Source organism: Hemibagrus wyckioides, linkage group LG12 (assembly GCF_019097595.1).
Source record: "Hemibagrus wyckioides isolate EC202008001 linkage group LG12, SWU_Hwy_1.0, whole genome shotgun sequence".
In the NCBI taxonomy this organism is placed as follows: domain Eukaryota; kingdom Metazoa; phylum Chordata; class Actinopteri; order Siluriformes; family Bagridae; genus Hemibagrus; species Hemibagrus wyckioides.
Genome location: NC_080721.1, coordinates 16,363,550 through 16,376,049, shown reverse-complemented (window position 1 = coordinate 16,376,049; position 12,500 = coordinate 16,363,550). Strand labels below are relative to the sequence as shown.

Below are 12,500 nucleotides of genomic sequence, written 5' to 3'. Positions count from 1 at the left end.
GTTTCTGTAGTGTGTGTGTGTGTGTGTACACTCCGTGTTTCTGTAGTGTGTGTGTGTGTGTGTGTACACTCCGTGTTTCTGTAGTGTGTGTGTGTGTACACTCCGTGTTTCTGTAGTGTGTCTGTGTGTGTACACTCCGTGTTTCTGTAGTGTGTGTGTGTGTACACTCCGTGTTTCTGTAGTGTGTGTGTGTGTGTACACTCCGTGTTTCTGTAGTGTGTGTGTGTGTGTGTGTGTGTGTGTACACTCCGTGTTTCTGTAGTGTGTGTGTGTGTATGTACACTCCGTGTTTCTGTAGTGTGTGTGTGTGTGTGTGTGTGTGTACACTCCGTGTTTCTGTAGTGTGTGTGTGTGTGTGTACACTCCGTGTTTCTGTAGTGTGTGTGTGTGTGTACACTCCGTGTTTCTGTAGTGTGTGTGTGTGTGTGTGTGTGTGTACACTCCGTGTTTCTGTAGTGTGTGTGTGTGTGTACACTCCGTGTTTCTGTAGTGTGTGTGTGTGTGTGTGTGTGTGTGTGTGTGCACACTCCGTGTTTCTGTAGTGTGTGTGTGTACACTCCGTGTTTCTGTAGTGTGTGTGTGTACACTCCGTGTTTCTGTAGTGTGTGTGTGTGTGTGTACACTCCGTGTTTCTGTAGTGTGTGTGTGTGTGTACACTCCGTGTTTCTGTAGTGTGTGTATGTGTGTGTGTGTGTGTGTGTACACTCCGTGTTTCTGTAGTGTGTGTGTGTGTGTACACTCCGTGTTTCTGTAGTGTGTGTGTGTGTACACTCCGTGTTTCTGTAGTGTGTGTGTGTGTGTGTGTACACTCCGTGTTTCTGTAGTGTGTGTGTGTACACTCCGTGTTTCTGTAGTGTGTGTGTGTGTGTACACTCCGTGTTTCTGTAGTGTGTGTGTGTGTGTGTACACTCCGTGTTTCTGTAGTGTGTGTGTGTGTGTGTACACTCCGTGTTTCTGTAGTGTGTGTGTGTGTGTACACTCCGTGTTTCTGTAGTGTGTGTGTGTGTACACTCCGTGTTTCTGTAGTGTGTGTGTGTGTGTGTACACTCCGTGTTTCTGTAGTGTGTGTGTGTGTGTGTACACTCCGTGTTTCTGTAGTGTGTGTGTGTGTGTGTACACTCCGTGTTTCTGTAGTGTGTGTGTGTGTGTACACTCCGTGTTTCTGTAGTGTGTGTGTGTGTACACTCCGTGTTTCTGTAGTGTGTGTGTGTGTGTGTACACTCCGTGTTTCTGTAGTGTGTGTGTGTGTGTACACTCCGTGTTTCTGTAGTGTGTGTGTGTGTACACTCCATGTTTCTGTAGTGTGTGTGTGTGTGTGTGTGTACACTCCGTGTTTCTGTAGTGTGTGTGTGTGTATGTACACTCCATGTTTCTGTAGTGTGTGTGTGTGTGTACACTCCGTGTTTCTGTAGTGTGTGTGTGTGTGTGTACACTCCGTGTTTCTGTAGTGTGTGTGTGTGTACACTCCGTGTTTCTGTAGTGTGTGTGTGTACACTCCGTGTTTCTGTAGTGTGTGTGTGTGTGTACACTCCGTGTTTCTGTAGTGTGTGTGTGTACACTCCGTGTTTCTGTAGTGTGTGTGTGTGTGTGTGTACACTCCGTGTTTCTGTAGTGTGTGTGTGTGTACACTCCGTGTTTCTGTAGTGTGTGTGTGTACACTCCGTGTTTCTGTAGTGTGTGTGTGTGTGTACACTCCGTGTTTCTGTAGTGTGTGTGTGTGTGTGTACACTCCGTGTTTCTGTAGTGTGTGTGTGTACACTCCGTGTTTCTGTAGTGTGTGTATGTGTGTACACTCCATGTTTCTGTAGTGTGTGTGTGTGTGTGTACACTCCGTGTTTCTGTAGTGTGTGTGTGTACACTCCGTGTTTCTGTAGTGTGTGTGTGTATGTACACTCCATGTTTCTGTAGTGTGTGTGTGTGTGTGTGTGTACACTCCGTGTTTCTGTAGTGTGTGTGTGTACACTCCGTGTTTCTGTAGTGTGTGTGTGTACACTCCGTGTTTCTGTAGTGTGTGTGTGTATGTACACTCCATGTTTCTGTAGTGTGTGTGTGTGTGTACACTCCGTGTTTCTGTAGTGTGTGTGTGTGTGTACACTCCGTGTTTCTGTAGTGTGTGTGTGTACACTCCGTGTTTCTGTAGTGTGTGTGTGTGTGTGTGTACACTCCGTGTTTCTGTAGTGTGTGTGTGTGTGTGTACACTCCGTGTTTCTGTAGTGTGTGTGTGTGTACACTCCGTGTTTCTGTAGTGTGTGTGTGTACACTCCGTGTTTCTGTAGTGTGTGTGTGTGTACACTCCGTGTTTCTGTAGTGTGTGTGTGTGTGTGTGTACACTCCGTGTTTCTGTAGTGTGTGTGTGTACACTCCGTGTTTCTGTAGTGTGTCTGTGTGTGTACACTCCGTGTTTCTGTAGTGTGTGTGTGTGTGTGTGTGTGTACACTCCGTGTTTCTGTAGTGTGTGTGTGTGTGTGTGTGTGTGTGTACACTCCGTGTTTCTGTAGTGTGTGTGTGTGTGTACACTCCGTGTTTCTGTAGTGTGTGTGTGTGTGTACACTCCGTGTTTCTGTAGTGTGTGTGTGTGTGTGTACACTCCGTGTTTCTGTAGTGTGTGTGTGTGTGTATGTGTACACTCCGTGTTTCTGTAGTGTGTGTGTGTGTGTGTGTGTGTGTGTACACTCCGTGTTTCTGTAGTGTGTGTGTGTGTGTACACTCCGTGTTTCTGTAGTGTGTGTGTGTACACTCCGTGTTTCTGTAGTGTGTGTGTGTACACTCCGTGTTTCTGTAGTGTGTGTGTGTGTGTGTACACTCCGTGTTTCTGTAGTGTGTGTGTGTGTGTACACTCCGTGTTTCTGTAGTGTGTGTATGTGTGTGTGTGTGTGTGTGTACACTCCGTGTTTCTGTAGTGTGTGTGTGTGTGTACACTCCGTGTTTCTGTAGTGTGTGTGTGTACACTCCGTGTTTCTGTAGTGTGTGTGTGTGTGTGTACACTCCGTGTTTCTGTAGTGTGTGTGTGTGTGTACACTCCGTGTTTCTGTAGTGTGTGTGTGTGTGTGTGTGTGTGTGTGTACACTCCGTGTTTCTGTAGTGTGTGTGTGTGTGTGTACACTCCGTGTTTCTGTAGTGTGTGTGTGTACACTCCGTGTTTCTGTAGTGTGTCTGTGTGTGTACACTCCGTGTTTCTGTAGTGTGTGTGTGTGTGTGTGTGTACACGCCGTGTTTCTGTAGTGTGTGTGTGTGTGTGTGTGTGTGTGTACACTCCGTGTTTCTGTAGTGTGTGTGTGTGTGTACACTCCGTGTTTCTGTAGTGTGTGTGTGTACACTCCGTGTTTCTGTAGTGTGTCTGTGTGTGTACACTCCGTGTTTCTGTAGTGTGTGTGTGTGTGTGTGTGTACACTCCGTGTTTCTGTAGTGTGTGTGTGTGTGTGTGTGTGTGTACACTCCGTGTTTCTGTAGTGTGTGTGTGTGTGTACACTCCGTGTTTCTGTAGTGTGTGTGTGTGTGTACACTCCGTGTTTCTGTAGTGTGTGTGTGTGTTTGTGTGTGTGTACACTCCGTGTTTCTGTAGTGTGTGTGTGTGTGTACACTCCGTGTTTCTGTAGTGTGTGTGTGTGTGTGTGTGTGTACACTCCGTGTTTCTGTAGTGTGTGTGTGTGTGTACACTCCGTGTTTCTGTAGTGTGTGTGTGTGTGTGTGTGTGTGTGTGTACACTCCGTGTTTCTGTAGTGTGTGTGTGTGTGTGTGTGTGTGTGTACACTCCGTGTTTCTGTAGTGTGTGTGTGTGTACACTCCGTGTTTCTGTAGTGTGTGTGTGTGTGTGTGTGTATGTACACTCCGTGTTTCTGTAGTGTGTGTGTGTGTGTACACTCCGTGTTTCTGTAGTGTGTGTGTGTGTGTACACTCCGTGTTTCTGTAGTGTGTGTGTGTGTGTACACTCCGTGTTTCTGTAGTGTGTGTGTGTGTGTGTGTGTACACTCCGTGTTTCTGTAGTGTGTGTGTGTGTGTACACTCCGTGTTTCTGTAGTGTGTGTGTGTGTGTGTACACTCCGTGTTTCTGTAGTGTGTGTGTGTGTACACTCCGTGTTTCTGTAGTGTGTGTGTGTACACTCCGTGTTTCTGTAGTGTGTGTGTGTGTGTACACTCCGTGTTTCTGTAGTGTGTGTGTGTGTTTACACTCCGTGTTTCTGTAGTGTGTGTGTGTGTGTGTACACTCCGTGTTTCTGTAGTGTGTGTGTGTACACTCCGTGTTTCTGTAGTGTGTGTGTGTGTGTGTATGTACACTCCGTGTTTCTGTAGTGTGTGTGTGTGTACACTCCGTGTTTCTGTAGTGTGTGTGTGTGTGTACACTCCGTGTTTCTGTAGTGTGTGTGTGTGTGTGTACACTCCGTGTTTCTGTAGTGTGTGTGTGTGTTTACACTCCGTGTTTCTGTAGTGTGTGTGTGTGTGTACACTCCGTGTTTCTGTAGTGTGTGTGTGTGTGTGTACACTCCGTGTTTCTGTAGTGTGTGTGTGTGTACACTCCGTGTTTCTGTAGTGTGTGTGTGTGTGTACACTCCGTGTTTCTGTAGTGTGTGTGTGTGTACACTCCGTGTTTCTGTAGTGTGTGTGTGTGTGTGTGTGTACACTCCGTGTTTCTGTAGTGTGTGTGTGTGTGTGTACACTCCGTGTTTCTGTAGTGTGTGTGTGTGTACACTCCGTGTTTCTGTAGTGTGTGTGTGTGTGTACACTCCGTGTTTCTGTAGTGTGTGTGTGTGTGTGTGTACACTCCGTGTTTCCTTAGTGTGTGTGTGTGTACACTCCGTGTTTCTGTAGTGTGTGTGTGTGTGTACACTCCGTGTTTCTGTAGTGTGTGTGTGTGTGTGTGTGTGTGTACACTCCGTGTTTCTGTAGTGTGTGTGTGTGTGTACACTCCGTGTTTCTGTAGTGTGTGTGTGTGTGTGTGTACACTCCGTGTTTCTGTAGTGTGTGTGTGTGTGTGTACACTCCGTGTTTCTGTAGTGTGTGTGTGTGTGTGTGTGTGTACACTCCGTGTTTCTGTAGTGTGTGTGTGTGTGTGTACACTCCGTGTTTCTGTAGTGTGTGTGTGTGTGTACACTCCGTGTTTCTGTAGTGTGTCTGTGTGTACACTCCGTGTTTCTGTAGTGTGTGTGTGTGTGTACACTCCATGTTTCTGTAGTGTGTGTGTGTGTGTGTGTACACTCCGTGTTTCTGTAGTGTGTGTGTGTGTGTACACTCCGTGTTTCTGTAGTGTGTGTGTGTGTGTGTGTACACTCCGTGTTTCTGTAGTGTGTGTGTGTGTGTACACTCCGTGTTTCTGTAGTGTGTGTGTATGTGTACACTCCGTGTTTCTGTAGTGTGTGTGTGTGTGTGTGTACACTCCGTGTTTCTGTAGTGTGTGTGTGTGTGTACACTCCGTGTTTCTGTAGTGTGTGTGTGTGTGTACACTCCGTGTTTCTGTAGTGTGTGTGTGTACACTCCGTGTTTCTGTAGTGTGTGTGTGTGTGTGTACACTCCGTGTTTCTGTAGTGTGTGTGTGTGTGTGTACACTCCGTGTTTCTGTAGTGTGTCTGTGTGTGTGTACACTCCGTGTTTCTGTAGTGTGTGTGTGTGTGTGTACACTCCGTGTTTCTGTAGTGTGTGTGTGTGTGTGTACACTCCGTGTTTCTGTAGTGTGTGTGTGTGTGTACACTCCGTGTTTCTGTAGTGTGTGTGTGTGTGTACACTCCGTGTTTCTGTAGTGTGTGTGTGTACACTCCGTGTTTCTGTAGTGTGTGTGTGTGTGTACACTCCGTGTTTCTGTAGTGTGTGTGTGTGTGTACACTCCGTGTTTCTGTAGTGTGTGTGTGTACACTCCGTGTTTCTGTAGTGTGTGTGTGTGTGTACACTCCGTGTTTCTGTAGTGTGTGTGTTTGTGTATACACTCCGTGTTTCTGTAGTGTGTCTGTGTGTGTGTACACTCCGTGTTTCTGTAGTGTGTGTGTGTGTGTGTACACTCCGTGTTTCTGTAGTGTGTGTGTGTGTGTGTGTACACTCCGTGTTTCTGTAGTGTGTGTGTGTGTGTACACTCCGTGTTTCTGTAGTGTGTGTGTGTGTGTACACTCCGTGTTTCTGTAGTGTGTGTGTGTACACTCCGTGTTTCTGTAGTGTGTGTGTGTACACTCCGTGTTTCTGTAGTGTGTGTGTGTACACTCCGTGTTTCTGTAGTGTGTGTGTGTGTGTGTGTACACTCCGTGTTTCTGTAGTGTGTGTGTGTACACTCCGTGTTTCTGTAGTGTGTGTGTGTGTGTACACTCCGTGTTTCTGTAGTGTGTGTGTGTGTGTGTGTACACTCCGTGTTTCTGTAGTGTGTGTGTGTGTGTACACTCCGTGTTTCTGTAGTGTGTGTGTGTACACTCCGTGTTTCTGTAGTGTGTGTGTGTGTGTGTACACTCCGTGTTTCTGTAGTGTGTGTGTGTGTGTGTACACTCCGTGTTTCTGTAGTGTGTGTGTGTGTGTGTACACTCCGTGTTTCTGTAGTGTGTGTGTGTGTGTACACTCCGTGTTTCTGTAGTGTGTGTGTGTACACTCCGTGTTTCTGTAGTGTGTGTGTGTGTGTACACTCCGTGTTTCTGTAGTGTGTGTGTGTGTGTACACTCCGTGTTTCTGTAGTGTGTGTGTGTACACTCCGTGTTTCTGTAGTGTGTGTGTGTGTGTACACTCCGTGTTTCTGTAGTGTGTGTGTGTGTGTGTACACTCCGTGTTTCTGTAGTGTGTCTGTGTGTGTGTACACTCCGTGTTTCTGTAGTGTGTGTGTGTGTGTGTACACTCCGTGTTTCTGTAGTGTGTGTGTGTGTGTGTGTACACTCCGTGTTTCTGTAGTGTGTGTGTGTGTGTACACTCCGTGTTTCTGTAGTGTGTGTGTGTGTGTACACTCCGTGTTTCTGTAGTGTGTGTGTGTACACTCCGTGTTTCTGTAGTGTGTGTGTGTGTGTGTGTACACTCCGTGTTTCTGTAGTGTGTGTGTGTGTGTACACTCCGTGTTTCTGTAGTGTGTGTGTGTGTACACTCCGTGTTTCTGTAGTGTGTGTGTGTGTGTACACTCCGTGTTTCTGTAGTGTGTGTGTGTGTGTACACTCCGTGTTTCTGTAGTGTGTGTGTGTGTGTGTGTACACTCCGTGTTTCTGTAGTGTGTGTGTGTGTGTGTACACTCCGTGTTTCTGTAGTGTGTGTGTGTGTACACTCCGTGTTTCTGTAGTGTGTGTGTACACTCCGTGTTTCTGTAGTGTGTGTGTGTGTACACTCCGTGTTTCTGTAGTGTGTGTGTGTGTGTGTACACTCCGTGTTTCTGTAGTGTGTGTGTGTGTGTGTGTGTACACTCCGTGTTTCTGTAGTGTGTGTGTGTGTGTGTGTGTACACTCCGTGTTTCTGTAGTGTGTGTGTGTGTGTGTACACTCCGTGTTTCTGTAGTGTGTGTGTGTGTGTGTACACTCCGTGTTTCTGTAGTGTGTGTGTGTGTGTGTACACTCCGTGTTTCTGTAGTGTGTGTGTGTGTGTGTACACTCCGTGTTTCTGTAGTGTGTGTGTGTGTGTGTACACTCCGTGTTTCTGTAGTGTGTGTGTGTGTGTGTGTGTACACTCCGTGTTTCTGTAGTGTGTGTGTGTGTGTGTACACTCCGTGTTTCTGTAGTGTGTGTGTGTGTGTGTACACTCCGTGTTTCTGTAGTGTGTGTGTGTGTGTGTACACTCCGTGTTTCTGTCTCTCAGCCCTTACAGGATCTATCTGAGTTCAGGGTGATGCTCCTCTACCTCCTGAGAGCTGTGATGCTGTGGAGAAAGTAGACCAGGAGAGAGCCGAGAGAGCGAGTGATGATTATTTGTTTTAATGTTAACTTTGTACTATTACGTCATGTTCCGTGTGTGTGTGTGTGTGTGTGTGTGTGTGTTTGTGTGTGTGTGTGTGTGTGAATATACAGGAAGTACATGATCTTTAGTTCACTGCTAGAATCCCATAATGGAAAAGTCTGAGGTCACATTCCACTGAGTCCATTTACATTCATTCATGTGGCAGATTTTCCAGATTCAGAATGGAGAAAGGGGACAGTCCCCGGGTTTGGGGTTAAAGGTCGAGCGTGAGGGGCCAGCAGCAGCTCTCCCAGCGTTCCACTGAATGACTCTGAGCACCGTGGCACCGCATTCACACACTTAAACCTTCAGGGTTGGCTCGGAGACTCGGGTTTCAGAGATCCACAGGAATTCATTGTGCTGTATGGAGCTGTGGTGCTGAAGGTCAGGACCGTGGACCTCCTGCTTAAAGCAGAAACCATAGAAACATCTCACTGAGCTTCCTCTGGGCTCAGCAGCTACACTACTCATTTATTATTACATCACACTCAGTTCTGGACTCTGATTGGTGGATCAGGTGGTGATTAATTTGCGCAGCTTTATATTAATGTTTATATTAATCTCTGTCTATATTAATCTTTACATTAACTCACTCTGATACCTTATTGTTTCTATAGCAACAGCTCCTTCACAGGGGCGTGTACAGCACACACTCCACTGATAATAAACTGATTAATAAACATGTGTAATGAGTGATATGAAATATTCTGTAAGGAAATATTTATGTAAATTTTATTGAGAGTTAAAGCTGGAGCTTTCATCCGACATCTGCAGAGTTCACACTTCTTTACACCCTCGATTCTCAGTGACCGGAGTAACATGCGGCTAGTTTTAGTCTGATGAAGGTGAAGAGAGAATAAAGAGAGGCTGCTGTTTATAGCTGCTATAATGTGACCACAGGGACTCATTTGGCCAACATTAACACTAACTATAAATACTGAAAAAGTATGATGTGGATGTGTTTTTATTTAAATATTAATGATCAACTAATTGCTGAGAAAATAAACACTTGGGTGAGAAGAAGAGTAACTTATCTTCATCACTTCTCCCTGTGACTGTAACTCCATCACACACAGTAGGATAGATGTGTGAGTGTAGATGGGTGTAGTGGTGCGTGAGGGTGGACAGTGGACTGTAGTCGTGCGTGAGGGTGGACAGTGGACTGTAGTGGTGCGTGAGGGTGGACGGGCAACTGTAGTGGAGCGCGAGGGTGGACAGTGAACTGTAGTCGTGCGTGAGGGTGGACAGTGGACTGTAGTAGTGCGTGAGGGTGGACGGTGGACTGTAGTGGTGCGTGAGGGTGGACGGTGGACGGTGGACTGTAGTCATGCGCGAGGGTGGACGGGCGACTGTAGTGGAGCGCGAGGGTGGACGGGCGACTGTAGTGGAGCGCGAGGGTGGACGGGCGACTGTAGTGGAGCGCGAGGGTGGACGGTGGACTGTAGTGGAGCGCGAGGGTGGACGGTGGACTGTAGTGGTGCGTGAGGGTGGACGGTGGACGGTGGACTGTAGTCGTGCGCGAGGGTGGACGGGCGACTGTAGTGGAGCGCGAGGGTGGACGGGCGACTGTAGTGGAGCGCGAGGGTGGACGGGCGACTGTAGTGGAGCGCGAGGGTGGACGGTGGACTGTAGTGGAGCGCGAGGGTGGACGGTGGACTGTAGTGGTGCGCGAGGGTGGACGGTGGACTGTAGTGGTGCGCGAGGGTGGACGGTGGACTGTAGTGGTGCGCGAGGGTGGACGGTGGACTGTAGTCGTGCGCGAGGGTGGACGGGCGACTGTAGTGGAGCGCGAGGGTGGACGGTGGACTGTAGTGGAGCGCGAGGGTGGACGGTGGACTGTAGTGGAGCGCGAGGGTGGACGGTGGACTGTAGTGGAGCGCGAGGGTGGACGGTGGACTGTAGTGGAGCGCGAGGGTGGACGCGCGACTGTAGTGGAGCGTGAGGGTGGACGCGCGACTGTAGTGGAGCGCGAGGGTGGACGGTGGACTGTAGTCGTGCGCGAGGGTGGACGGGCGACTGTAGTGGTGCGCGAGGGTGGACGGTGGACTGTAGTCGTGCGCGAGGGTGGACGGGCGACTGTAGTGGAGCGCGAGGGTGGACGGTGGACTGTAGTGGAGCGCGAGGGTGGACGGTGGACTGTAGTGGAGCGCGAGGGTGGACGGTGGACTGTAGTGGAGCGCGAGGGTGGACGGGCGACTGTAGTGGAGCGCGAGGGTGGACGGTGGACTGTAGTGGAGCGCGAGGGTGGACGGTGGACTGTAGTGGAGCGCGAGGGTGGACGGTGGACTGTAGTGGAGCGCGAGGGTGGACGGTGGAGTGTAGTGGAGCGCGAGGGTGGACGGTGGACTGTAGTGGAGCGTGAGGGTGGACGGTGGACTGTAGTGGAGCGTGAGGGTGGACGGGTGACTGTAGTGGAGCGTGAGGGTGGAAGGTGGAGTGTAGTGGAGCGTGAGGGTGGACGGGCGACTGTAGTGGAGCGTGAGGGTGGATGGTGGAGTGTAGTGGAGCGCGAGGGTGGACAGTGGACTGTAGTGTGCTTTAGCTCTTCATTTGAATCTATTCCATCTGGTAAGGTAGGATTCTGACTTTGTATACGATTTGTTTAACTTGGTTGGTTCTAGAGTTATTTGAACTGTGTTATATTGTATAGCTTGTTGATCCTTTAGTGTTGGTCTATGCTTAGTTGTCTCAGATGATTAATCAAGAGTAGTTTCAGATCTCTCCTCTTATCGAATGCTTCTGTCCAGATTCTCTTCGGACGTGACTTCTGCCAAGACTTCCTTTTACAAGGAAAAGCTTGAGGCTTCTGCACAAGATCCCCGAAAGCTCCACAACATCTTCTCTGCACTACTCAACCCTCCGACTCCACCTGCTCCATCCTCCCTGACCACTGAAGATTTTGCCACTTTTTACACAGAGAAGATTGAGAAGATCTGCCAGACCTTCCCGTCCACCCCAACTTTATCTACATTACACAGCCAGGACTCAGCTACTCCTTCACTGAAGCATCTCTCAACCTCAACCATAGCAGCAGAAGAGGTTTTGCAGATCATCCACTCCTGCAATCCTACCACCTGCCCACTGGATCCAATCACTTCCACTATGCTCCAGACCATCTCACCTGACCTCCTGCCCTTCATCACCACAGTCATCAATAGATCCATTACATCAGGACAGGTACCAACTGCCTTTAAGCAAGCAAGGGTTATCCCTATACTAAAGAAACCTGCTTTGGATCCCTCTGACATCAGTAATTATAGACCAGTATCACTCCTCTCCTTTCTTTCAAAAATTCTCAAACAAATTGTTTGTAATCAGCTGTCTGACTATTTCTTGTAGAATTTAGTGGAGCGTGAGGGTGGACGGGCGACTGTGGTGGTGTGTGAGGGTGGACGGTGGTGGAGCGTGAGGGTGGACGGTGGACTGTGGTGGAGCGTGAGGGTGGACGGGCGACTGTGGTGGAGCGTGAGGGTGGACGGGCGACTGTGGTGGAGCGTGAGGGTGGACGGGCGACTGTGGTGGAGCGTGAGGGTGGACGGGCGACTGTGGTGGAGCGTGAGGGTGGACGGGTGACTGTGGTGGAGCGTGAGGGTGGACGGGTGACTGTGGTGGTGCGTGAGGGTGGACGGGTGACTGTGGTGGTGCGTGAGGGTGGACGGGTGACTGTGGTGGTGCGTGAGGGTGGACGGGTGACTGTGGTGGTGCGTGAGGGTGGACGGGTGACTGTGGTGGTGCGTGAGGGTGGACGGGTGACTGTGGTGGAGCGTGAGGGTGGACGGGTGACTGTGGTGGTGCGTGAGGGTGGACGGGTGACTGTGGTGGAGCGTGAGGGTGGACGGGTGACTGTGGTGGAGCGTGAGGGTGGACGGGTGACTGTGGTGGAGCGTGAGGGTGGACGGGTGACTGTGGTGGTGCGTGAGGGTGGACGGGTGACTGTGGTGGAGCGTGAGGGTGGACGGGTGACTGTGGTGGAGCGTGAGGGTGGACGGGTGACTGTGGTGGTGCGTGAGGGTGGACGGTGGAGGAGCGTGAGGGTGGACGGGTGACTGTGGTGGAGCGTGAGGGTGGACGGGTGACTGTGGTGGTGCGTGAGGGTGGACGGTGGTGGAGCGTGAGGGTGGACGGTGGAGGAGCGTGAGGGTGGACGGGTGACTGTGGTGGTGCGTGAGGGTGGACGGTGGAGGAGCGTGAGGGTGGACGGGTGACTGTGGTGGTGCGTGAGGGTAGAAAGACAGCAGTAACGTTATTAAACATAAAGAAATGTTGGATTTCTCTGTGTGCAGTGATTACAGTCCAGCCTCTGTGTGTGTGTGTGTGTGTGTGTGATGAATCTGACTCTGACCTCCATTACCATTAAACTCATTAAATTCAGTGTAATGTGCAAATGAGGTGCTTTAATTCATTCACGCTGCACCACTCACCAGCTCAGTGTGTGTGTGTGTGTGTGTGTGTGTGTGTGTGTGTGTGTGTGTTATAGCATGACAATGGGGCTCTGTTTCCTCTATATTTCCCCTCTAGCTCTCTCTCCCTCTCTCTTTATTCAGGTTCATCCCTCACTTCTTGCTCCTCTCCTCCTGTCACAACACATCACTCTCTCTCTCTCTCTCTCTCTCTGTCACACACAC

General features: G+C 49.7%; 1 long non-coding RNA gene across 6 annotated transcripts in view; it reads left to right on the top strand.

Annotated features, from left to right (window-relative positions):
- Window positions 1–12,500, top strand: part of LOC131362607 (uncharacterized) — a 64,810-nt gene that overhangs the window by 23,248 nt on the left and 29,062 nt on the right. For 4 of the 6 annotated variants that reach the window (XR_009206219.1, XR_009206222.1, XR_009206217.1 and 1 more), the window contains exon 2: window positions 10,623–11,052. The exons of the other annotated variants lie outside the window; for them this stretch is intronic. This is a non-coding gene — a long non-coding RNA (uncharacterized LOC131362607). The remainder of the gene's footprint in view (window positions 1–10,622; window positions 11,053–12,500) is intronic. 6 annotated transcript variants of the gene reach the window in all.